The sequence below is a fragment of the Pristis pectinata genome, chromosome 4 (genome assembly GCF_009764475.1).
Source record: "Pristis pectinata isolate sPriPec2 chromosome 4, sPriPec2.1.pri, whole genome shotgun sequence".
Classification (NCBI taxonomy): Eukaryota; Metazoa; Chordata; class Chondrichthyes; order Rhinopristiformes; family Pristidae; genus Pristis; species Pristis pectinata.
In genome coordinates, this window is record NC_067408.1 from 51,789,975 (window position 1) to 51,813,635 (window position 23,661).

At 41.1% G+C, this 23,661-nt stretch overlaps 1 long non-coding RNA gene across 1 annotated transcript; it reads left to right on the top strand.

Annotated features, from left to right (window-relative positions):
* The first annotated feature begins 140 nt into the window (after positions 1–140).
* LOC127569748 (uncharacterized) lies at positions 141–23,038 on the top strand. Its single transcript, XR_007956238.1, has 5 exons — positions 141–766; positions 16,878–16,959; positions 18,501–18,578; positions 20,732–20,788; positions 21,547–23,038. It is a non-coding gene; the product is annotated as an uncharacterized LOC127569748 (long non-coding RNA).
* Positions 23,039–23,661: the final 623 nt, after the last annotated feature.

Here is a 23,661-nt window from a genome sequence, read left to right on the forward strand (position 1 = left end):
CAGACACATTGGGGACAATTTACAGAGGTCAATTAACCTACCAGCCCATCTTGCCCACATCTAATTGCCTCTAAAATGAGGAGGTAGTTAAGAGTCAATCACTTTTTTTTAATACAAGTGACTGGAGTGGAATGGAATCAGTGGCTGGGGAATAAGGTAACAGTAAGAGACTGATACTGGAAAACACAGGCTACATTTGTTATTTTTCTAATTTAGTGTGGCTGTGATTAAAAACAATAATCAAAGCTAATGGAAGATTTTAGATCGACAGAAATGGGTAGTGAATGCTTAGTGTTAACGTTCTTTACCTAACGTGGTTTGAAATGACTCTAAGCAACAAGGCACTTAATAAATAGAGGTTTTCAATGTGAGTTTATCAAAGTCTGCTGTAGGGTATCAAAAAGGATTTCATCAGATTCCAATGGCCCAGGCACACAGCTGGTAAACGGGTAATCTCAGCAAAATCCCTCCCAGCAATACACTGCACATAACTCTGCTTGAAGAATAGACTCTGCACGATGCTACGCTCTCCACTCTATTCCAAGCTGTCCTCCAGCCATGGTCGGGAGCTGATAGGCTGCTCCGCATCTCACGTGAGCTATCCGTCAGTAACCTTAGGGAGCTGTTGCAGCGAAAACTGTTCAGAAGTAATGAATGAAACTATCGGGGCACTTGTGAGAGAGTCTTGTGGAGGAGCTACAAAGGATGGAGGGAGGAGACCTGTGAACTGATCTCTGGACCACTCTTAAACATTGTCCTTTTAAAGGTGAGCAGCATTATCGATTAAAGAAAATGCAAATATTTAATAGCATAGCATAGCAAGGTTTTATTGAAAGCATATGTTCGCCTGCTGTACATCAATTACAGGCAATTGAAAACTATTAAGCCTAATTAGGTTTGTGCTGTTAGTAGGAATTTTGTTTAAACGATCTCGTACACCGGTAGTGAAAAACAAAATCATTGATTTAAGTTTCTTATTCCAATGTATGTATTTAGACTAAAGGGACTTTGAAGTGATTACACTTGTTCTGGGTCGTCTATTCCCTTGGAAGGGCAGGAGACAGTGACGGAAGTTGGGAGTACAGATGTATATCTTTGTTATGTAGAGCAATATTTACGTTTTTCAATGTGAATTGTTCGAGATGCGCTTCTATAGGAAACATCCTACACGTGACATAGCTTGGTTTTGTATTGGAAAGAGAGTGGAATATTTTGTAAACCCACAAATTAAATCTTGCTTCCTGGGTGGGTGGGGGTAAAGAGAAAAGGAGGAAGGAGACAGGACTAAGCAGATTTGGTGCACTTTTATTTTAATTATTTCTCATTCAGAGAAATGCTGCCAGTGAAAAGGGTTTTGTGGAAAAGCGACTGGACGGAACCTGAGGGTTTCTTTTTGCTTTCTCCAGGAGCAAAAACTGTCCATAGGAAGGCACTGACATCTCGTCATGAGGTAGCACATACTTCAGAGGATGATTAGCGTAGAGACAGATTGCATACTGAGTCATGAGGAAGCAGAGTTTTAAATGTTGAGATACTTCAGGTTTAAGGAGATTAAAATCTGTGAGATTTCTTTCTCCACCTCCAACTGCCTGTTGGGGAAAAGACACATATGGGTAAAAGTCAAAGCTCAGTGGCAGCGTTTTCTGCTCTGAGTCAGAAATTTGTGCAATCAAAATCAATGCCAGAGACTCGAGCAAAGCACCCAGCGTAGTACTGAGGGAGTGCTGCACTGTCAGAGTGCCCTTTTTCAGATGGCACATTAAACCTCAGGCTTGCCTGTTTCTGCTAGATCATTAGATGTATTAAAGGAAGAGAGAGATTTTTGAAAAATCAGGGAACTGAGAGCTGTGAGGAACTGACACACGAGAGGAGTTGAGGCCAGTGTAGATCAGCCATGATCATACTGAATGGTGGGTAGGCTTGAGGGGCCTGTTGGCCTACTTCTGCTCGCATTTTCTTTTCTTTTTTTCTTGTGTTGAGGTGGAGGTTAAAGATTCCATGTCACTTTGTGAAGAAGGCAGGGTTAATGTTCCCTCAACACATCACTAAAACAGATTGCTCCAGACATGAGTAGTGCAACACTTTTGTGCACTGTGATGGAATGCTATTGGAAACTCAGATGCTGTTTGTGATCAGGTACCATTTGTGCCTTCATGTGATGTGACTCACCAGCACATTTCTGTTTTATAAAATTTTTGATCTGGGTGTAATCCATATGTGTGGAAATCTGAATTAAAAAGAGAAAATGTAGTAAATGCTCAGAAGGTCAGTGTTTCTTGCATTTACGTTTCCTCCATCTGCAGTTTTGTTTACATTTTCATGCAGGGAAGCCGCTGAAGTTGTGCAGTGACATCAGATGGATGGCATCACTGACTGTGGATGCTGCTTTGCAGTCAATTATACCATGGGAACAGTTTAGAAGGTTTATAGACTGCTACTGGGAATGGATGGGTTGTTTTACCAGGGCATGTTTTTTTTTGCTTGTTTACCTGCTGAAATTTGAAAAGGAGAGAGGATTGAAGTGTCTCAGATCTTGGGGAGTCCTGACAGGGTGGATGTGAAGAGGACACTTGTGGAAGAACCAAGAACTAAGGGCCCTGGCCTAAAAATAAGGAGTCACCTAATTAAGATGGGGATGAGGATTCAAGACAGAAATCAATCAGTTTTTAAATACAAGGGAATGTGAAGGGAGTTAATACTGTGAAGAGATGCTGAGTTAAAAGATCAGTCATGTTCTGATTGAAAGGTAGAGCACACACAAGGGGCTGAATGGCCTGTTTGTTGTATTATCTCCTACATATAATCTCCCTAACCTTGCCCACTTCCCTAAACACACCTATTCATTACCCTGAAACTCTCCACTCTGAATGTCTTTTACATCCTACACCTATCATCTCTACAGCATGCTTTTCCTAACTCTCTCCAGAATTCTCCATTCCATCAGATCCACCCCCACTTCTCCCCATCTAACTCTCCAATTTCCCCACTCCCACAACTCCAACACTCCCCCTTTCATCTGCCTCAACCCTTGCCCTACCATTGTCTTCCCCATTCATTATCAACCACCATCCAACAGATTTCCACAATGATCTCCACTCTCCAGAAAGATGGGAGATGATAGGGAAAAGGCTCCTGTGTGTGTTTTGTGTAAGACCTGTTCTATTAACCGGTCCTGATGCAGGGTCTTGACCCAAAGCATCGACTTGCATCTTTCATCTCCACAGATTCTGCTTAACCCACTGAGTTCCTCCAGCATTCTGTTTTTTTTTGTTCTAGCTTCCAGCATCTGCAGTCTCTTTTGTCTTGCTAACCAATGTGTCTGGGCTTGAAGCATGAATATTCATAACAACAAGAAATGGAGACATAAGGAGGCCATTCAGCCATTTGTGCCTGTTCTGCCATTCAATAAGATCATGGCTGATCCTCTACCTCAGCACCATTTTCTTGCTTTATCCCCTTATACATCCCTTGCTTCCCTTGATATCAAAAAACCTTGAAAATGCCTGGAGCCTGGGAAATTCAAATAAAGCCAGTGTCACCACTCCACCACCACAGTGTATTTTTAATGTGCATTTTTATCACAAGAATTTGTAGACCAAAATTGCCTGTTTATCATCAGACTTGTTTGTGAAAATGTACTGCCGGCTAATGCACTGCTGGTTTTCTCCAAATCCAACAGCCCTGGTATGTCAACAATATTTCATTAGTTGTGAAGTGTTTTGGGAAAGGCATAATGTAAATGTGCATTATTTTCATAAATCTTCAATGAAGCCTCAGTATGAAATATTTTGCATAAAAGATTCATGCACTTGTACTTAATTTTACATACACAGGCCATGGAGCACTTTGTTTGTGTTTCAAAGCCATTAGGTGTTCTATTAATTATGACTAACTGATAGCTCCACAAAGCATAATTTGTTGTTCATGCGTTGAGTCGACAGTGTGGCTGGAGCTGGGCTTTAAACCAGCCATTCATAGCTGTGCTACCTGGCCAAGAGACCAACAGGAGCCATATTTTAGGACTGAGAGACCAGTGGGAACCTAGGGATAGAATTGGGTTATTTGCAGCATGGATAAATAAGAATGAAGATCAGTGGACTGTGAGGCTTCTTGTTGGAAGATGAATGAGAAATCGGATGGTATCTGGTGTACTCTCTCCATATCCAGTGGAAAGTCAACATGCATGGCCATTGGTGGTGAAAAAGCAAGGATTCTAACCAATAATATACTGATAATGCCCAACATCTAAGCTCTCAATGGATGAGGTTTTGGAAAATTATTCTCATGTTGGGAGAACAAGGGAGACTCAACACAGATAAAATTAAAATGTAGAATGTGTTCTTAAAGATTCCCAAAAATGACGGAAGGTCGTAAACTGTTAGCAAATACTCCAAGGCTAAACTTCATAGCAACTCTGTTACATACATGCATAATGTCAAGCATTCAATATATTAAATAGGCTTATTATTCTAACATGTACTCAGGGACAGCGAAAAACTTTGTTTTGCATGTCATCCATACAGATCATTTCATCACATCACTGCAGTGGGGTAGTATGAGGGAAAACAATAGCAGAATAAAGTGTTACAGTTACAGAGAAAGTGCAGTGCAGGCAGAAAATGAGGTGCAAGGCCATAACAAAGTAGATTGTGAGGTCTATACTCCTTATCGTACTCTGGGCCCGTTCAATAGACTTATAACAGTGGGATAGAAATTGTCCTTGAGCCTGGTAGTACGTGCTTTCAGGCTTTTGTATCTCCTGCCTGATTGGGGGGTGGGGAGGAGAAGATAGAATGTCCGGAGTGGGTGAGGTCTTTGATTATGTTGGTTGCTTTACTGAGGCAGCGAGAAGTGTAGACCATGGAGGGGAGGCTGGTTTCTGTGATGTACCGAGCTCTATCCACATGTGGGCCTTTATAAGATTTTAAAATATTTATTGAACTGAAATGCCAGTACTGAAGTAAATTACAGTGTGCGAAGCAAGAAACTGTAGACTACTATAAACAGCAAAATCAGATTTCACTGGTGTGGAACTACAAATTTGTGCACCTACTTGTTGAGTCAGAACTTTGATGTCAAACTCTCAAAGGGAATTATATTTTCAGCAAATTGCCTCATAAATGATTTGCCCTGGGCATTGGACTACTTTCCTCTCTGGAAGATTGCTTGAACTAAACCACAGGTGAAGACATTGCATTTATATTGGAAATTACACATTTGGATAGCCCAAAATAATTCATAGCTAACTGTAGGTTAAACCATTTATGTTGTGCCAATGTGAAGTACATTTTTGGTTCAAACCAATAGAATCTGATGTAGTGTATATAGTAGTCCAAACATAAATTGCACAATCCACTGGTTAAACTCAACAAAGATCCACAAACAATAATGAAGTAATTCCTTTTTTTTAAGGGTGTTGGTTAAAGGATAACTTGAAGGTATTGCTTGGAACAATGAATTGATTCTAACAATTGAAACAGGAGGAAACCATCTGAGTTGATTTTACCATTCAAATATCAGCCTCGTAGATCCAATGAGTCTGGTTCAATTTTTGCTATGGGTGCCATCTGTTGGAGCTTACACATTCTCCCTGTGACCATGTGGGTTTCCTCCATGTGATCTGGTTTCCCCCCACATCCAAATGATGTTCCAGTTGGTAAGTTAAGTGACCACTGTAAATCATCCCTTGTAGAGGTGGGTGGAAGGAGAATTGGGTTGAAGTTGATGGGTGTGTGAGAGAAAATGGGTTGTAGGGAGTGAAGTCAGGTGAATGGGATTGCTCGAAGGGACGGCATAGAATCGATGGGCTGAATAGTTTCCTTCTATGTGGTATCAAAATATGAGGTTTTGGTTTCTGCTCCATCATGGGCACAACCCTCCCCACCATCAAGAATGTCTTCATGACGAGGTGCCTCAAGAAGGTGGCATCCATCATTAAGGACCCTCACCACCCAGGACATGCCCTTCTTCACACTTCTACCATCTAGGAGGAGGTGAAGGAGCCTGAAGACCCACACTCAATGCTTCAGGAATAGCTTCTTCCCCTCTGTCATCAGATTTCTGAATGGTCCATGAACACTACCTTGTTGTTCCTCTTTTGTACTATCTATTTTTGTAACTTATAGTAATTTTTATCTTTGTCTTGCACTGTACTGCTGCTGCAGAACAACAAATTTCACGGCATATGTCAGTGATAATAAACCTGATTCTGATTCAACAGTAATTGAACCATGCTGCTGCCAGTTAAGCCTGAATTTTACTCTGATTTTTATTTCTTAGTCAATCTTGTTTGCAGTGTAACTGGAACCTTTGCGGACAGGGAAGTTAATTGATTAACCACCCTTTGTGAAAAATTATTACTGTATAGTGTAGTCTGTACCAGGTAGGGCAATCATTGAATAGATTATTCAATGCCAAATTATGGATAGTAATCAAAGTGGGCTGAAAGAAATATTAGAATCGAGAGAGAGAGAAATAAGAGGAGAAACTATCTTTCTTCAACCTTTTCCTTTGGGGGGGGGGCGTGGGGGGAGTCTCTGGTAAGATGGTCATTATTACAATCAGTCCTAAACCTCTCTATTCTCTCCACCTAATTGAAGCCTTGCTTCCATTCCTTCCATTCCTTCGCATCCTCTCTGAGGTCTGACATCCTCCCTAAAGTATACTACCCAGAATTGAGCCTCCTATCCCATCTGTGGCCCAAAAGTGATGAATAAAAATTCGACATACCTTCCCTATAAAAGTACGAAAGGTATGGTCAGCCAATCTGTGTTTTCTTTAATGCCTCATTAACTTGTACCTCTCCTTCAGCCATTGTTGCGTGTGTTACTCAAGTCTCGTCTCCAGATTTTTGCACCCAGTTTAAAATCATTCCATTTAGTTTGTATCGTTGCCCCTCCTCTTACTTTCAGAATGTGTTGCTGTCACACTTGCCTTCATTATTTTTTTTTGTCTGTCATGAGTATAGAATATAGAACAGTACAGCACAGGAACAGGCCCTTTGGCCCATCATGTCTGTGCTGACCATGAAACCAATCTAAACCATTCCATCTGTCTGCACATGGTCCATAGTCCTCTATTCCCTCTTTGTTCATGTGCCTAAATGCCTCTTAAATGTTGCCCTCGTATGTGCTTCCACAACCTTCCCTGGCAGTGCATTCCAGGTACCTACTACTCTCCGTGCATTTAAAAAAAACAAGAAAAAAAAAACTTGCCTTGCAAATCTCCTTTAAACATTCCCCCTCTTGCCATAAACCTAAGCCTTCTAGTATTTGATATTTCCACCAGTGTGGGGGGAAAGACTCTCTCTATTGATTCTATATATGCCTCTCATAACTTTATGTACTTCCATCAGGTCGCCCCTCAGTCTCTGACGCTCCAGAGAAAACAATCCAAGTTTGTTCATCCTCTCCTTATAACAAATACACTCCAATTCAGGCAACATCCTGGTGAACATCTTCTGCACTTTCTCCAAAGCCTCCATGTCCTTCCTGTAGTGAGACAACCAGAAATGCACACAATACTCCAAATGTAGCCCAACTGAAGTTTTATACAGCAGACTCTGCCAGTTTATCTCCTGAAGGCTGTTACTATTCTCCTCCACAGTTTATTGTATTTCCAAAGTCTCATATCATCTCAAACTTTTGTATGACCAATTCATGCCACCTACAATTTCTTACCCAGATTATTGGAAGGCACGATCATTGTAAAGTTGTAGGAGTGGAGGTAGCAAATCCATGTTTTCTCACAGAACCACTAGCTTTTCCTAATACAGTTTCCCCTCTCATTAAAGAGTCAACTCTCAACCTGCATTCTTTGCCAGGCTGTTCCACAGCCTCGCTGCCTATTCTACAAGAGCTCACACTCAAGGTTGACTCTTCCTTGCACTTTCAACATCTTTCCTGAACTGCAAATTGATTTCAAGTGGGGATTTGTCCACACCTAATACCTCCTTTCCTGGAAGGCATGGAGTGGAACCACAGCCATGGCAGGTAGCCACGTGGGAAGAGGTGCAGAAGATTTCCATCCAAAAGCAATCGAACTGGATTTTACAGTAATCCACATTCTTAGCTTAACTTCTCTGCACAGAAGCGTTTTTACAGGCTAGACTTCGCCAAGTCGGTCGGTCACTGAGGTCTGTAACCTTCTATGGCTTTGGGTGAAGCTTGCATGTGTCTGGATTGTTTTGCCAATTAAGGTGAAGGTCAGTGTCACTCTCCCAGCCCCAGGTTCTCTGCTGTATTACTGAAGTTACCCAAACCTCATGTTCAAGGAAAGAACACTTCATCCATTTTCCCTTCAGCGCACAGTTATAGGGAGAGCTTTGCTACCACTGCAGCCTTGCCCAAAGTCCAGACATTCACTGGTTTCGCTGATACAGGATTACATCCTGCAGTGACCACCCTCACAAGATTGTGCTCCAGCATCTAATTGAAGTTTCCCTATGGTCCTCTTGCACAAACAATCCACCTCCTGTGACTGTCTCCACCAGTCTACACATGCCTTCACTCTCCCCCTCTCCCATTCCTGAAGTGACTACACTCTCTCATAGCTGGAAGATTGCAATTTGTATTGTGCACTTTGATCCTTTAAGGGCTGCCTTCAAAGGTCTTTGCTACAAGGCTGAGTGCAGTATCTGTGAAATCTTGCAGTCGGTCAAAACGATAGTCCACACTAATAACAGACACAGTGTGGCAAAACACAGAGAAACCCATCAATGCTCTTGGAGGTACCTTGCAATGGAAAATTATAGCACTTGTATAATCAGTATTGGGGTTAGACACAAACTGCTTTAACACCATTTAAAAATAGTAAAAGGAATGTCTATGCTCATGTATTTCAGATAAATGAATGCAGTCATTGTCTATATCATAATTTTATTTCAATAAATTAAAATAATCTAACTTAATATTTACTTTGAGACAGATCTGCAGCAACCAGAGGGTTTAGACCAAGTCTGTTGATTAAATACTTTCCTTCAGAGAATTCAACATGACCCTTTCCAGTCAAATTGCCCACAGCCTTCCTCAAAAAGGTTACTTGCAATGAATGATTCACTCAGCAATGAATAGCATTCTCTGTCCTAGAACCAATGATTGAGAGGTGGTGACTCATACCTTATTCACTTTCTAGGTCACGATTGACTTCAACACATTATTTTGGTATGCACTAAACACAGTAATGCAGACTTGTTAACACTTAATATTATGATTAATATTGCTTTGTCCAAAAGAACCTGCATTTTCCAGAATTCCAAGATGTTTTAAAGTGTACTCTATGTAGAGTGATCACTGTTGTGAGGGAAATCAGGCAGCCACTTTTGAAAACAAAGTCCCACAGGTTACAATTAAATAATGACCCTATAATCTACATTGGTGATGAAGACTGAGGGATAAATAATATCAGGGAAACTGGAGGAAAATTCACCAGTGTTTCAAAGAGTGCTATGAGATTGTTTGTTTGCATCAAATTGAGGGCAGCAGTGGTTTAACATCTTGTCTCAGAGGTGGCTCCTCTGTTGGTGCAGAGTTACCTTACTGTGGATGGTGTTTGAACCCATGTCTAGGCTACTCTCTTTGGGAATCAAGAAGTCTGCATAAAAACAGAACCAATCTGTATTGAGGTTTGCAATTTTCACTCAATATCTATTGCACATACTGCTGTGAATTACACAGTCTGTTCTTCACAACCTAAATAATTTAGATCTAACTGGTGGGTGAGAGAGGAATGGTGAGCTGTCAACAAAGCCCAGCTGAGAGATTTTCATTCATGTATTGAGCTGTTGCTTCACCTAATGTCGGAAATGTTGATGTAGCTCAGGGTTCTGTGGGGTCCACCTGGCTTTGTGGCTGCATTCTCACATCAGAGGCAGTGGGTTGTAACATCAGTGAAGTATCCAGGCCCACACCTTGGCAATAAAAACAGAACGTGCTGTAAATACTCAGCAGGTAAGGCAGTATCTGTAGAGAGAAAAACAGAGTCGATGTGTTCTTTGACCTGAAACACCTCAGCATACTGTGTACCATGCCGAAGTAATTGATTATCATAAGTGTCGTCTTTTAAAAGAGGCGTCAAGCTGTGAGCTCATTACCCCTCTCAGATTAGAAGATACAACAACACTATTTTAGGGATCCCAACTAATGGTTAGGCTCCAACAATCACACTGAACCAAATTACCTGGCAATGTTGTTCATTGCTGACAGAGAGAGCTTGCTTGTGCATGGCAACTATTTCCTTTACAGCACTGACCACATTTCAAAAGTACTTTGTTGGCTGTAAGATGGTTTAAGATTGTAAAAGGTCTTATTAAAAATGTAAACAGACCCTTGGAGAAAACCTAGTAGCAAATTAGCCATTAGTGTAATCTGTTGAAACACGTTCTATATTTCAGTGCTATCACTAGGACAAGTAACGCGAAAGGAGTGAAATGGTGAGGGGTAATCTTATTGCAATATAGAATCCTAAGGGAGTATGACAAAGTAGATGCTTACACGCAAGAACGCAAGGTCACAAGAAAGTGGGAGCAGGAGTAGGCCACCTGACCCCTCAAGCCTGCCCCACAATTCAAGATCATCATGGCTGATTTGCCCCAGGCCTCCATTGCTCTGCTATGCCAGTTCCATGTAGCACTGATTACTGAATTGTTTTTAAACTCATCAATCCTATTTAAATGCTCCAATACCCCAGACTCCACAACCCTCTGGGTAATGCAGAGATTTGCCATCTTCTATGAAAAGAAATTCCAATGCATCTCAGCTTTAAGTGACTGCTGGCATATATTGTAACGTGTGCCTTGTTGAAACACTCCCACTAGTCGAAACATGCCAACATCTACCTATCATGCTCCCTTAGGATCCTGTATATTTTAATAAGATAACCCTTCATTATTCTAACCTCCAAAGAATAAAGGTAGAACTTTTTTAGCTGTTCATGATTGGACAACCCTGCCTTCTCAAGAATTAGTCCAGTGAATCTCTTCTGGTCTGCTTCCAATGCTAGTATATAAGACTAAAAGTAAAATTCCAGGTGCAGCCTCACCAAAAATTGTAATAATACTATTTTTAAACTGCAACCCATTGCAATAATCCCAATGTGCCATTTTGCCACATTAATTACTTATTGTACCGTCTGCTAATTTTTTGTTTCATGATCAAGAACATCTACATTTGGATCTCTCTGTACTTGTTTCAATCTCTAAACAATAGTCTGCCTTTTGAATCCTGCCACTCAAGTTCATGACCTTGCACTTTCCTACATTAACCTCTGTTAGCCAAGTGGTTGCCTTCCCATTCAACCTATCAATATCCTGTTGCAGAGTCCAAATGCCCTCATTGCAGCATGCTTTCCCAACTACTCCCAGTGAACTAGGATTATTCTCCCCTCCTCCAAGTCTTTTATAGATGGCATGTCACTGAGTGCCAAGGAGTCATCCTTGGAGGCACTTCACTAGTTTTGTCTTTTTAAAATAAAAAGAACCCATTTATTCTGTTTGTCTTCTATGTGATGATCAGTCTTCAACACACATTAACACTTCCTCAATACCAATATCCTTTGAGGGACCTCACTACATGCCTTCTGAAAATCCAAGTGAACTGCAGCGATAGCTTCCCCTCTGTCAAGTCTGCTTGTTAAGTTCTCAAAGAACTAGCACATTTGTCAAACATGGTTTACTTTCACAAAACCAGGCTGATTTGGTTTGGTTAATCAAGCTTTTATAAATGACTTGCTTCCTTAATTAGATTCCAGCATCTTTCCAACAATAGATGTTAAGCCAACTGACCACTACTTTCCCACTGTTATCTCCCTCCTTTTGTGAACAAGGGCATCATAATTTGCAGTTTTCCAACCCACTATTACCATCCTGGAGCTCATTGAGTTTGGGTGAAGTTCAACATATACGAGGAGCAGAGCACTCTAATTGCCTAGTCAGCCACTTTTTCAGGGTTTGAGTAGGCATAAGTCTGTTTCAATGCTGTAGGGCTTTGCAACTCTATACCAGTTATTGGTTACACTTTTGCTTAGCATATTCATCCTTTATCACTGCCATTTGTGAGCAGGAAGCTAAATGTGGGTGCCACTTGCATCACAGCCATCCACAGCAGATATGAACAGCTCGTGATGTACAGTTGCTGCTGCGCTATTTGCTGCCAGCTGCACTTGTGTCTTGTGCATCTAGAGAATGGGGGCTGGTGGACTTTAAGAGCAGTACTATTCCTCACATCCACCTCAACCCTCCTTCCGCTCTCCAGTAGAAGTGTTGGGATGGTAATTTTGAGCAGGGACCCTGGGGGATTTTTCTCCTGTTAATTTATTCTACCTTCTCTCCAGGGACTCTGTCTACACTTCTCGTGGCCTCGGTAAGGCAGCCAACATAATCAAAGACTCCTTTATAGATATAAAAGCCTGAAAGCATGTACCCCCAAGCTCAAGGATGGCTTCTATCCTGCTGTTATAAGACTATTGAATGGTACCCGATACGATAGGATGGACTTGACCTCACAATCTACCTTGTTATGGCCTTGCACCTTATTGTCTGCCTGCGCTGCACTTTTGTCTGTAACTGTAACACTTTATTCTGCACTCTGTTATTGTTTTCCCTTGTTCTATATCAATGCACTGATGTGATGAAGTGATCTGTCTGGATGGCATGCAAACAAAGTTTTTCACTGTACCTTGGTACATGTGACAATAAACCAAATTTGCCAAATTTAAATTTCACCCTGAGGAAACAGGATTGAATGTAACCCTTCCAACACTTGCCTTCCCGAACCCATCATGCTTAGCACAGACCATTCCACATGTGAGGTACGTTGTCTCGCTGAGCTACGATGGGAAAGAAGAAAATCAGAACCATGTTTCATTCTCTTCCTCCTTTAGCATTCTGTGACAGGGCAAGCAACTGCTATAAAGCCAAGGTCTGCAGCAAAGTTGTTATAGGCAAGGACTTGACAGGCAACTTTACACTCAAGGTGCTCGAGATTTTTATGAAAATATTAATTCTCCTTGTTCCTGCATTAATGGCAGGTCAGTGATTATTGCCTAACCTGAGTTGTTTCTGAAAGCATTGTGGGGGTCTGCCTTTGTAACCCTGCGAGATGCTGGTATTGATGGTCCTTCCCCAGTACTGTTGGGTGGGGAGTTCCAGAATTTGGATCTGGTGACGATGAAGGAACAGCACTGTCTTACAGTCAGGAAAATGTGGGAGCTGGAGGGGAGGTTAAGATGATATGGTTCCCCTCATCTGCTGCCCTTGTCCATTCAGGTGATTAAGATTGCGGGCTTGAGGAATGGGATAAAGATGCTAAAGAAAGGCCCTCTCTGCCTTTCTCGGGAGTTTGCGCTCCTTGGATATTGTACAGAGCACAGAATAAAATTATAGTGAGCCAAAGGAGACAACATCGGCAGGGGTGAATTGAAGCCTCATGAAAGAGGAAGGGATAAGGAGGAGAGGGGCAGAGTGGAATGGGCAAACAGTTAATGGAGGGGATTCCACAGCTAAAGTCCCAGTATGGCAGCTAATAGTGGGTACAATGGATTTTTTGCAAGTCAGAGTCAAAAGAATACAGCACTACCAAATGGTTTAGTACACAAAAAGTGCTGGAGGAACTCAGCAGGTCAGGTAGCATCGATGGAGGGAAATAAACAGTCAATGTTTCAGGCTGGGACCCTTTATCAGGAATGGAAAGAAAGGGGGCAGAAGCCAGAATAAAAGGTGGGGGGGAGGGGGAGGAGCATGAGCTGGTGGGGTGGGTAATAGGTTAATCTTGGGGGGGGGGGAGTGGGAATGGGAATAATATGAGCAGCAGGGAGGCGATAGGTGGAAGAGACAAAAGGCTGAAGAAGATTGAATCTGATAGGAGAGGACAGTGGACCATGGAATAAAGGGAAGTGGAATTAAAATGGCTGGCCACTGGGAGATCCTGGCTGTTATGGCAAATGGAGTGAAGGGAAAGTCCCATTCCCACACTGATCTGTCTATCCATGGCCTCTTCTACTGCCAAGTTGAGTCTAGACGCAGATTAGAGGAACAATACCTCGTATTCCATTTTGGTAGTCTCCAACCTGATGCCATCAACGTCGATTTCTCTAACTTCTGGTAACCACTCCCCTCTGTTTATTTCCAGCCCCCCCCCCGCCCCTCCTTTGTTTTCCCTTATCCCTCTCGCCCCTTTATTCCTTTCCTTTCTCTTCTCACGACCCGTCCATCACCCACACCTTCCACCCTCTGGTTTCCCACGTCCTTCCCTTTATTCTATGGCCCACTGTCCTGTCCTATAAAAGGTTCCATCTTCTTCAGCCCTTTGCTTCTTCCACCTATTACCTCCCGGCTTCTCTCACCACTTGCCCCTCCCCCACCTACTTTCCCCCTCTCACCTGGATTCACCTATTACCTGCCAGCTCATTCTCCTTCTCCCCCCCCCCCCCCCTCCACCCTCTTATTCTGGCTTCTGTCCTTTTTTTCTTTCCAGTCCTGATGAAGGGTCCCAGCCTAAAACATCGACTGTTCATTTCCCTCCATCGATGCTGCTTGACCTGCTGAGTTTCTCTGGCATTTTTTGTGTGTTGCTCCAGAATTCCAGCATCTGCAGTCTTTTGTGTCCCAAATAGTTTAAATCTCTTTGTTTGTGGGATTAGCAATCCTTGGCATTTAGCCCTTGGAATCTAGGGCCACATGTTAAGAAGTAACAGACAATGTAAATGTGAAGTATTGAATCTCAAAGGCCTCTTTTTGTACATTAATCTAGGAGTTCACAGCCTTTGAGTATAATAGGGATTCAGGAAGAATGGTTAGAGGCATCTCAGTTCTCAAACTATCCTCCATCTAAATGCCTTTAGCTCACTGTCTACTGCTGAAGCCACATTGGTACTAACAATGATTGCATGGGAGCCATAGCATGTGGCCCCAGGGCTCTGAGTCACTGTTCAAAGCACCTCCTGCCATGTTAGAACTCTTCAAGAATAAAACCTTATTCCTAAAACAACCTAACATTAAACAGTAGGACTACAATTAAATTTAATAAGCTTAGTCTCATAACTGTGGGAGCTTTTGCAGCCTTTTTATATTTCTTGCTAGATTACTCTTGTATTCTACATTGTATTTCCTTAGCAATTTTTTGATCCATCTTTGGTGAATTCAGAGTCCAGAGTTCAAAATCACATTGACTGTTTCAGAATATAAGTTAGAATCGAAAAAAAAATGGAAACTAAAAGCCATTATTGGTAAAAAAAAATAATGATTAAACTGGCAAGTCGTTGCTTGTGTTAAACTGTTTCACTAGTGTGCTTTAGGGATGGAAACTTTTTACCTTGCCCAGTCTGACCCATATGTGACCCTAGAGAGTCTGGACCCACATCATTGTGGTTGACTCTTAGCTGCTCTCTGCATTTGCCAGTCAGCTACGCAACCATGTGGATTATAATGATTTAGGAAGAATCAGCAACATCATCTCCTTGGGGCCATCCAGGATGTAAAATGAATCCTGCCATCGCAACAAGGGTAAATGTGAGAACATTATTTTATAATTAATAAATGCAAATGCCCATAGGAAAAAAAATGAAAAGCTTTGTTATTCTCTCCCTTCTGTGTCCTTCACACCAGAATCTCAGAAAATGACATTAAACACAACCTAAGTGTGTCTTTTTTTAAAAAAACTGTCCATGCCCAGCTGATTGATGAAACTCATATTGCCTCCTGCAAGTCTGCTGTCATTTACTTCCTCCAATCACTGTTTCCCCCCCCCCCCCCCCCCCCCCCCCCCGTTATACATCTCTCCTCTCCAGGTTCATCTCTTCCTTTCTCCAGTTTTCCTGATCCTCTTCCCAGTTGATTGCTGTTAACCAAACAGGGTTGCCAATGTTTAAAGATTAATGTGGGGTCTCCAGAAATTTAAAACTAATTTCTTATATCCTGCTTGAGCTACCTGGAAGAAAATGTACAAGGGCATTATTAGCTTGTCTTTTACTTTCATTAGATCTTCGCATTTGTAATTTATAAAAGAAATGAAGGTAAGGAAAACTTGCTGTTTAACTGACACTCCAGAATCACTTAATCAGGTAATTAAGATCCTGTTGCAGATCCTGCTAGTGATAAAAACCCATGGGGATGGGTAACTCAGGTGACAAATACCAGGGTTGTTGGAGTGGCAGTTTTAGAGGCATATCACTCCAAACTATGTTCAAGTTGATTAGACTCCTCTACTAATTACTGCCAGCTAGCTACCATTGTTATCAGCACTGACAATAGTTCACTTTGCTCAGAGATTGGTCTTGACAGGTTAATGGACAATGTAATCACCCTACGTTTCAAAAGCTGCCCTTCAAACTATCATTCTATTCAAAATTCCTTCTCCATTTCTAGTGAAATTGTGTTGATCTATATTTGCACTAACTCCCTTTACCCCCATCCCCAACTCGATATGGATTTTTATAGCAATTCCTACTGAGGTATTTTTCTATTAATGTATGTTGGTTTCATTAATACTTGTGTTGAGGATGCAGTGATTATTGATTATGAATGAGGTATTGTTGAGATGACTTTTGTTGAAGGTATGTTTCTGATGACTTGTATTTTGTCATGTTTGGGCTGAGTGTATTTTGATACATTTGTAATAATTTGTGTTGGGTATGATTTTATGTTGAGATGTGTTTGAGCTGACTTGTGTTCAGGTATATTTTCAGTAATTCATGTAGGGATATATTTATACTACATTGCAATTCCTGAAGAATCGGGAATGCATCCCAAGGACACTCGGGTGCCTTCTGCCAAGTCTATGCGATATGGATGTAAGACTTCAGTACCATAGTACTAGGAAAACTTTAGTATTAAGACTAAAGTGGGCAACACTATCCAACTTTCATCTGCATTTATTCTGCTAAAGGGAGAAGGTTGATATCAAGTGGAAGCCACAACATTTAGTACCCAGATCTCCTACATAAACTTAGAACAAGATGGAGAAAAAGGTAAGATTGTAACTTCTATAATATTAACTCCTTGTTTAGGAGAGATTGGTGCTACATTACAATACGTGTGCTAAGTGACTGAGAAATTCAGCACAAAACCACTGTGGTGATTGATGTAACCATTAAGCTCATCAACATTTGGTCCCACTGTTTTCTACAGTATAAGAACAGTCTTTCTGACACTTCTGTTCCTTGTAGAATTTTAACCTTGCAGTTTACAATCAGTCAACTAAGATACTGCAGCCAAATAATTTTATTTAAATTGTGTGTTACACCTTCTACAAATACTTTCAATTACAAACCACCTAAACCACTTTAAATCATTAACACTATTCTACTCAGATTCCCAACAGAGCCAATAATATGTGTAGGATCATTCCTCGTATAGTCAGTCTTTGCCTAAGGTTCTTCCATGAGTTTGACCAGCTAATTTGGCTCTTCCTACACCTTGGATGTTCATACCTCCTACTCATTGACCATTGTTGTAGAAGTCTGATCAGCTGCATGATACATGTTTGATTGGCGTTGTAAGTCGTATTCTCCTCACTTACATTTCTTCATTTCTATCTTGTCACAGAGGGTCTAGGCTGCTAAGCTCCGGTGTGAACTATTTGTCTTGGATAAGTCAACCCTGGCAAGTCTTACCAGAGAATCATAGAGTTATACAGTACGGAAACAGGTCCTTCAGCCCAACTCATCCATGCTGACCTGGTTGCCTACCTGAGCTTGTCCCAGTTGCCTGTATTTGGCCCATATCCCTCTAAATCGTTCCAAATCCCTCTAAACCGTTCCAATCATGTACCTGTCCAAATATCCTTTAAGCACTGTAATTGTATTCGCCTTTACCACTTCCTCTGGAAGTTCTTTCCACCAATCTTACTTTTTCCTTGTGAATTGTTAATTGTCTTTCAATTTCCACGGGTCACTGCCTCAGAGTTTTCAAACTTTTTGGGTGGCTTTCCACATCCTGTATTTTTTTCCCCCTTGAAAAGACTTTTTACTGTTTTAACTGTTTATGGATCAGGTCAGTAATTCCAAGCCACAACATTCAACACTCAAAGGTCTTTGCCATCGCCATCCAACCAGTGAAGGAGGCAGGTGATTTTCAACCAGTGGGTATTAAGTCTCTTTAGTCTAAATCTGGAACATGTTGTAACATTAAAGGTTTGGAAACACATTAGTACCCAAAAGGGTTATTTTACTGTATTTTCTAAATGCGATCTAAGTATGTTAAATACATGAAACTGAGGGGGGAAAAAAGACTGTAGAGGCTGGAAATCTGATGATTTAAAAAAAATATTCAGCAGGTTAGGCAGCATCTGCTCAAAGAGGAACAGAGTTAATGTTTCAAATTGAGTTCACCAGCTGAATATTTCCAGCATTTTTCTGTTTTTATTTCAGATTTCCAGCATTTACGATTTTATTTTGCTTTATGCCATTGTATTGGCAAACAATTAGCAGAAAATTTACCAGTTTCCCAAATGGAAGCTGGTCATCTGCAATGCATTTTAACACCCTCTGACCCTTTGTTTATCCCTCAGAACGAAACGTCTTCACCACAGAAGCAGAGTGTCAAGAGTCGCTCGAAATCCACTGATGAGATTGTGCAAGCAAAAAAGGTCCTCCTTCATAAACACTCAGCTCATTGAAACTGTCTCTCTATATAACACCAGACAAAAATCAGCCCTCCCTGCTGTGGATATTTATGTTCTTTAAAAATTCTTTCTATTACGGCTTCTCCAAGTCTTGTTGAGATACTGTTCCAAATTTGTCATCAATAGCTGGCACCTTATTCTCGTGGCTATTCTTCATGTGTGTAGTGGGGCATGAGGTCATCTTATCAATAGCTGTTCCATAACTGACTCAGAATAAGCAGGACCTCTGGCTTGTGTTCCCATCATTTTCTTTAGCTAATTTACTAATTCTTGTTTTTATGTAGTTAAGAGCAGTATTGATAATTTAGAATATCCCAAAACATTGTCCCATTCTGTTTTTAAGTTAAAAAAAATTTGTTCGATCACTATTAAACACACAGGTGATGGTCATCCAGTAATTTAACTACTCTAGTAGTCCAGCGACTGAACTGACAATCCCGATACCCAATCTTAAATCCCACCATTGAAGTCTTGGAATTTGAATTTGGTTCATATCTGGAATTTAAAGGGAAAAATTAGTTGTTGGTGATGATAACCATAAAATTGCTACTTTTGCACAAAAGTGCATCTGACTGACTAGCTCCGTCAGGGAAGGTAATTTGCTGTTTGACCCACAATTGGCTCCAGATCCACCATTGTGGTTGACTCTGAAATGCCCTGTGATTATGGCACACTAAGCTGCTCTGTTCGAGCCCAACTAGGGATGGGCAATAAATGTTGACTTTCCAATGATGCCAGAATCTGAAAAATAAATTAATGAATGCAACCTGGTAATGCAATGAATGAAGATGTGGCTAGATAGATCAATAGATGTTTCCTCTTGTGGGACAATCTAGAACTGGGGGTCACTGATTAAAAGTAAAGGATTACCCATTTAAGAAAGAGATGAGGCATCTTTTTTTTAGAGTTGATAATCTTTGGAACCCTTGTCCTCAAAGGGTGATGGGAACAGAGTCTGAATATTTTTGATGGCATAGGAATACAGCTTGTAGCATAGCTGTCTCAGATCTCCAACAGCCTCTGTTCAATCCTGACCTCTAGTGCTGAACATGTGGAGTTTGCATGTTTGCTTTGTAACCACATGTTTTTCTCTGGGCTCTGGTGTCCTCCCACTTCCCCAAAGATGTGTGAGTTGGTAGGGTACTAGCCATTGTAAGTTGCCTCTAGTGTATATGTGAGTGGTGGAATCTGGGGGAAGCTGAGCTGATGGGAATATGCAGGGAGAATCAAATAGGATTTGTGTAAATGGGTGCTTGATGGTTGGTGCAGATCCTGTCCAAGAGCCTGTTTCAGTGACTTTGTGACAGAAGTAGATAGAACTTTGATAATGAAGACAGTGAAAGAGTACTGGAGCAGGTAGGAAAGATTTACAGATTAGCCTTGTCCTTATTAAATGATGGAGCAGGTTTGAGGGGCTGAGTGGCCTACTCCTGCTCCTATTTTGTATAATACCACCAAAAGGAGTATTTATTTCATTTGGGTGCACTGTGGCACAGTCAGGGGAGAGTTCCTTTAATAACTTGCTGCCTCAGTGAGTCAAGTGGAGACACGAGAGTCTGCAGATGTTGGAATCGAGCAACGCAGAAAATGCTGGAGGAACTCAGCAGGTCAGGTAGCATCTATGGAGGGAAATAAACAGTTGATGTTTTGGGCCGAGATCCTTCATCAGGGCTGGGGAAGTCTGATGCAGGGTCTCGACCCGAAACGTCGACTGTTTATTTCCCTCCACAGATGCTGCCTGACCTGCTGAGTTCCTCCAGTACTTTGTGTCAGTGAGTCAAGTCCTTTGTCTGCCAATTGACATGGGATGTTAATAGTGAAATAATGTTCATTTTAATTGCATTGAATTTTGGATTCTTAAAGTGACAGTATACTGAAACACCTATGTTGATTTGGACACCTTGGTCTCTTGAGTACCTGGCCATGTGGAGTCTGCCGGTGCACTGAACCAGTGGCAGGTTACTCTCAAAACTGGGACTGGAAGTTCTGACAAAAAATCTGCCCAGACACACAGAAAAACCTTCACTTTCATCATTGTTGACATATAGACATATTTCATTTCAAAAGTGTTTTGCTAACTTTCTGGTGACCAAGGACTTTTTTTTTCCATGTGATAGGCTTTTCACACACCTCAGATATCCCTGCCTGGCAGACAAGAACTGGAAAAGCTGAAGGTAATTAAAGCCCAAGTCCTCCACTATTTGCCAACCATAATGATTTCGCTATTATAGAATTTTGTCAAGCATGGTGCAGAAGCAGGTATTTAGTTCAATTATCCCACGTACTACAGCCTTCAGATACCCTTCCTTGTCACATCTGATCAACACAAACTTCTCCCTGCCTTTTGCAAAGACTTCCAATGTTTTGAGATGTGCTTTCAGGCTCAACAAAGACCTACAGAATTTCTATTCCTCTATTGTGAATCAAGTGTCCTCATCCCTTTTGAAATGAACTGATCTCAAAAAAAAACAGATGCAAATACCTCACCTCTTTTGAGTTGGTCTAGAAGCCATTAGAGTCCGTAGTCAATAATCTCAATGTTGCCTCTAGTGAGTTGGCCTTGTGTTAGAAGTAGCAAATGTTAAATCCAGCTCCAGATGCCCTCCAGTGGATTTAAAGTATATTGTTAAAAGTTACAAAGTAAAACAAAATATATTTAATATTTACAGCATTTGACAGGTTCTGGCAACCAATTCCTATAAACCCCAACCAAAATAACCAATACTGGGACCCACTTTGTTCTGTAGTTCCTGATTAGTCTGGATGGCTTACTGTGCTGAAGGTTTGAGTGTGGTTCAAGCCCACAGCCTATCGACTGAGTATCACGCCATGTTAACACTTAATTAAGTGAAGAAGGATTCAACTACAATATAAATCCTGAGATGATTATTATTACTGTGCTTCATGATATGCTCTTTCTGGCTATTTACAGGAAGCTACTGAAAGTGAAGAATTCCTTTCCGCTGCAGAAGGTGACGAAACATTGGTCGAGAAGGTTCAAAATTGACCTGAGTTCCTCAATGTCATTGAATATACCGAGTATTCTCTCACTGGGGTCTTGGGCCACAGGGATGAATAACGTATCTAAGGTCCCTTACAGCAAGTCACAGGAGATGCAGTTCCCATACTTTAATGTTTACTTGTCACTATGTACCTCTAACTGTGTGTGTCAGTAATCATGACCATTATTGATTGTGTCGTCAATGATGTGGGCAATGCTTCTATCATCCTATTTGATAAGTGTATGCGAAAATTAAAGTTGTATTTCGGTGGGTGAATCTCTGAGCTGTTCAACTGCACTACAATGGAGAAGCATGCTCAAACTTGTGTGCCACAAATTATCATCCAATAATTCAGTTCTTTCCCAGGCAATGGAAGAATCGGCAGCACTGGATTTCACATCGCAAATCAAGATAATGTTTAACTATGTGTGCCCAGTAGAGAGCCTTGCATGCCACAAACAATGCTCAAATTCAAGGACCACTACCTCCTGATTTCAGTTTCACAGAAAACTGTGCACAGTGCCATCCTGAATGTTAGAACTTGCCTCCTGATGTCTCCTCCAGTTACTGAAAATTGGAAAATGACTCCAGAAATGTTTGCGTTGTAAATAAATAGTCCTCATCTTTTGAATTCCATGTTCAAATTCTGGATTACCTTAATTCAATATTTTCTGCTGGAGTTTTTTTTGTCAAAAATGAACCTTCACTAGTTCTGTTTGTGTTTCATTTTTTATGTTGGTTAATACTTTTTTCTTCAGTCCTGTTCCCTTCTGTGCCTCAGCTGTGCTGTATTGAGTAAATGAAGCCCAGACTGGAGGATGCTTCTGTTAGTTTTCACATAAAAATATCTAACTCTGTTGCTTTGTCTGCATTCTAAAATATAACCCTTTGATGCTGTGCAGTAATGGCATCAATAAAATCATGGTATGGCATTCTCATACTACTTCTGTGCCATGGGAACAGTAGAATATTTTGAGTGGCTTTGTTATGGAGATGAACATTTGCAAGTGTTAATGTTTTGCCAGTGTTGTATCTAATTGGTGTGTTGTATTAACAAGATTGGTGTCATTATTCATGTTGGGATAGAGAAGAGGTTGTGAAGTTGCACTGGCAGAGAGGGGTAGCACCCATAAGAGCCACTAGTTGGGCAGTGGTCAGCACTAGTCTGTGGTTCTTATCTTTCAGCCTAGATGGATGAAGAATCAGGAGTCACCTAGTCACAGCTCAAGGTGAAGGTTCAACAAGATGAAGCTGGCTGGAGAATGAGCCTTGAGAAGGATTATGTATTTGTAATGGAAATATTGATTCTAGGTGAAATGCAGGATGTGTAATACCATATTTCTGTGAACATGTAATTGAGTTTAAAGTAGTCTGTATTTATGAAAATCATTACTATTAAACTTGTTATGCTTCACGGTCTTATGACTGACTTGGTTCCAAGCTGTATAATTTCAAATGTTTAAGTTCTTTATCTTCCCAACTTATTTTGATACACAGAAGAAAATAGGAGCAGGAGTAGACCACTCAGCCCATCAAACCTGCCCTGCTCTTTGATTATGATCGTGGCTGATCTGCCCTAGACCTCATCTCCTTTTCTGTGCCAGTTTCCTATAGCCCTCAGACCCTTGACCTTTCAAAAATTTATCTGCCTCCTCTTTGAGTAGAAGTGTCGAACTTGCATTTGTATAGAGTCTTCCCTACAGTTTTCTGCACCGGGAACTTCAGAATGAGGGGTTGATCATAACATTAAAAAAGAGATAAGGTGTTTAACGATATAAAGGAGAAACACCTCACCAAAGATGATAGAAGCTGTAGAATGCAGCAGAGAGGGAGCATGAGTGGTAATGCATGTTTCCAAACTAGAAACAGAGAATGCTGACAAAAGGTCAGTCAGCATTTGTGGAGAGAGAAACAGAATTAATGGTTCAGGTGAATGATCTGTCATCAGAACTGGGAAAAGGAGCAGTTTGTAAGTTGTGGAGAAGGGGGAGGAATGGGAAGAAGAAATGAACTATCTGTGATTAGGTGGAGCAACTGCAACTTAA